This window comes from Schistocerca americana, chromosome 4, assembly GCF_021461395.2.
Source record: "Schistocerca americana isolate TAMUIC-IGC-003095 chromosome 4, iqSchAmer2.1, whole genome shotgun sequence".
In the NCBI taxonomy this organism is placed as follows: Eukaryota; Metazoa; Arthropoda; class Insecta; order Orthoptera; family Acrididae; genus Schistocerca; species Schistocerca americana.
Genome location: NC_060122.1, coordinates 638,438,908 through 638,442,798, shown reverse-complemented (window position 1 = coordinate 638,442,798; position 3,891 = coordinate 638,438,908).

Here is a 3,891-nt window from a genome sequence, read left to right as displayed (position 1 = left end):
GGGGAACCTCCACCTTGCTGCACTCGCTGGACAGTGTGTCTAAGGCGTTGAACCTGACTGGGTTGCCTCCAAACATGTCTCCGACGATTGTCTGCTTGAAGGCATATGCGACACTCATCAGTGAAGAGAACGTGATGCCCATCCTGAGCGATCCATTCGGCATGTGTTGGGCCCATCTGTACCGCGCTGCATGGTGTCGTGTTTGCAAAGATGGAACCCGCCATGGACGTCAGGAGTGAAGTTGCTCATCATGCAGCCTATTGCGCGCAGTTTGAGTTGTAGCAATTACGCTTTCGTGGCTGCACGAAAAACATTATTCAGCTTGGTGGCGTTGCTGTCAGGGTTGCTCCGAGCCATAATCAGGTAGCGGTCATCCATTGCAGTAGTGGCCCTTGGGCGGCCTGAGCGAGGCATGTCATCGACAGTTTCTGTCTCTCTGTCTCTCCTCCATTTCCGATAAACATTGCTTTGGTTCAGTCCGAGATGCCTGGGCACTTCCCTTATTGAGAGTCCTTCCTGACACAAAGTAACAATGCGGACGCGACCGAACCGCGGTATTGACCGTCTAGGCATGGTTGAACTACAGACAACACGAGCCGTGTACCTCCATCCTGGTGGAATGACTGGAACTGATCAGCTGTCGGATCCCCTCCGTCTAATAGGTGCTGCTCATGCATGGTTGTTTACATCTTTGGACGGGTTTAGTGACATCTGTGAACAGTCAAAGAGACTGTGTCTGTGATTCAATATCCGTAGCAACGTCTATGTTCAGGAGTTCTGGGAACCGGTGTGATGGAAAACTTTTTTTGATCTGTATGTATAGGGAACGTCTTAGCATTTTTCGTAGGTTAGCGAATGAGACCGGTAAATATTTTCGTACAAAATCTTTATTTACTACTTCATCTACATTTAGGGATCGAAAACAACACTTTTCTTATTTTTGCCAGTTTGAATAATGTCTAATTTAATTTTTAACTTATAACTTAAATCCACATCTGAATAATCTGTTTCTTTCTCCAATCAGTAATTTGGCAAATACAGAGAAGGTATATTCTAGAATTCTTATACATCTCTTCATCTTCACACCCTCCACGTCCTCTCACAAAGGATCTTCCATCATCTCCCCATCACAGATGATGTCCTTTAGCCTCATATTTATCCTTCCTACCAACTATGACCCTCCTCTTCCCCACCCCTCCGATCTTGGGCTCCCTCTCCTTCACCTCCCCCTCTGCTGTTTTCTCCCTCCTATGCCCCTGTGTCCTTCTCACTTTTCCTTTTCCAGTCCTTGTGCTCCCTCTTGGGCTGCTTCCTCCCCGCCCTCCCTGTCTCATTCCCCTTTGTGTTCTACTGGCTGTCGCCCCTTTCCACCCCCTCCTGCCCTCCTCCTCCACTGGCCCTCCTTCTGTCTTTCCTCTATCCCTCCTCTCTGACCTCCCCACCCTTGGCATGTCCTTCCAATTTTAATCCACTTCGGCATGTTTTGGTGCCCACCATTTATCTAACATAAGTGCAGTGTTTGTTCAGTGTCGTCGTCTTGTGTGGCTCTCATTATTGTGAACGCCATTTTTAATTGTGCTCGTCTTACCGCCATTGTTTATGTGCTCCGCCTTCGTCAAGTGACATTTTAATTATATGTGGATTTTATGTAAATGAGCCTCGTCAAACTAGCCCTGTTTTGTGTATTTTATCTCCCACTGTTTCCCCTTCTCATTTATCACTGTATTTTATGTATGTACCGTTGTACTGTGTTGTTTTATATAGTCTTTTGGCTGAAGAGCGGCGTATTGCGCCGCTGCCGGCCCACTCCTGGTCACATGGCGCAGAGATGTGAAATAACAATAAAGGGAAAAAACAGACACCCGACCACTGCTGACGCCAGCCGCGGTACAGTACGGCATGACGCTGACCAACTGCAGCCCCACACCTGACACACCCTTCAGTTTAAAAAGTATGAAAAAGGATGTTTTTTTGTCAATACACCTCCAATTTGTCACGTTAAATGTAGATTCCTTTCATTTATATGTGTTATTTTCGAATATTGAAGATATCGGACCATACACGCGTTTTCACATCGCTAAAGTATCGTTACGAGTGAAAATTCTGTACAACACTATGGCGTAGGCTATATTTCCTCTAAGTATTCTCTCATAAGTTAGAAAAATCTGTTCTTATCTGCCACGTCCTGCATCAAAGGACTACAATATTAAACTCATTTTTGCCTCAGGACGAAGTGGTAAGAGCATGATCTACCTCCGTCACAGGATGATTTTTCACTTTGGAACTCTCTTAAAACGAACAAATGTCTCGTCACATAAGAAATCTCTCAATGTGACACCACAGAAAATTAGTAAGTATCTCGTTTATACTATATATATATATATATATATATATATATATATATATATATGCCACTTTATTAATTCGATAATGTAGCTGATTTTATTACTATGATCATCTCTCCCTGTCTAGGTGGGAGAACGAAATTCCGTTAAATCAACTCGCCAGAACGAAAAAACGTTTGTTTAGCGCTCCATCTCTTGGATCATATCCGTCGTACCCTCGCCACGCTTCCAGCCGTCAGGGGGGGGGGGGGGGGGCGGGGACACACCATTCATATCGAATTCGTAGACAAATTATTTAGATTGATCATGAAAGTCCATGCATGGCGGGAAATTTTTTTCCTGGAGTCGGATTATACTCACCAGCTAACCATCAACATTAATTGCGTTCTGCCTCTTGGTTGTCTTATCGTGCTTGTGGAAGTAAGTCACTTCTTATTCTGGTATACTGCTCCTCAACTAATTCTGCTGGGACCTGTCGGTCCATGGGGTATTGTACGATGCTTCACTCTCATCTCCACCCCCACCACGCCTCCGCCACCAGACTGCATGTCAGAAGCTGCCACCAGGGCGCGAACCTCCACTGGTGCATCAGAACTGTTCTGCTCCTTTCCGACAACCCAGCGCTCGCCGTGCCACACAGCTGTTGATCCAGACTCGCAAAAGTTGTCCTATCCTTCTCAGAAGGATTGGGTGCTTAAATTTCGTCTGGGGTAAATATCAGGGTACTAAACAAAATGCTTCCCCTCATTCCTCCTGCAAACCGAAACGTTCTGAGATGTGTTTTCGAAATATCCAGGAAAACCTGATGCAGTGAGCAATAACAAAATACCTGTGTACTGTCCGCCACATCCGAAACATGTACGAAATTCTTCAGCTCTACGTTTACCTCAGAATACAATATCGGAGCGTTTCTATAGGGATGTGGAATTCTGGAAACATCCCCCAGGCTGTGGCTATGTCTCCGTAATATCCTTTCTTCCAGGACTGCTAGTTCTGCAAGGTTCGGAGGAGAGCTTTTGTGAAGTTTGGAAAGTAGGAGAAGAGGTACTGGCGGAAGTAAAGCTGTGAGGACGGGGCGTGAGTTGTGCTTGGGTAGCTTAGATGGTGGAGCTCTTGCCCACGAAAGGCAAAGGTCCGCAGTTCGAGTCTCGGTCCGGCACACAGTTTTAATCTGCCAGACTGAGTTTCCAATACATCTACCTGCACGAAGTGATTGTTAATATACTTTTCTTGATCGTCCTATCCAAAATACATGCATGTGAATCGTTGGGGAGAGGCGAAGTCTTAGAAATTTTTACCAGCCCGGTGTATAAGATGCGCAGACAGTCTCGTTGAAAATCAAACTAGACATGGGTATGTCAGGTTACGACCATATACATATGTAAAGCTGTCGAAAAATTATGAAAAATGATGTGATATTGGTAAAATTCGAAGAAGCCCAGTATAATCACGAAAAACTGATGTGAAATACGTAAAAATTGAGGGAAATACAATGAAATACGTAAAATCGCGAAAACCTATTAAATTTACGGAAACTGACTCAGAA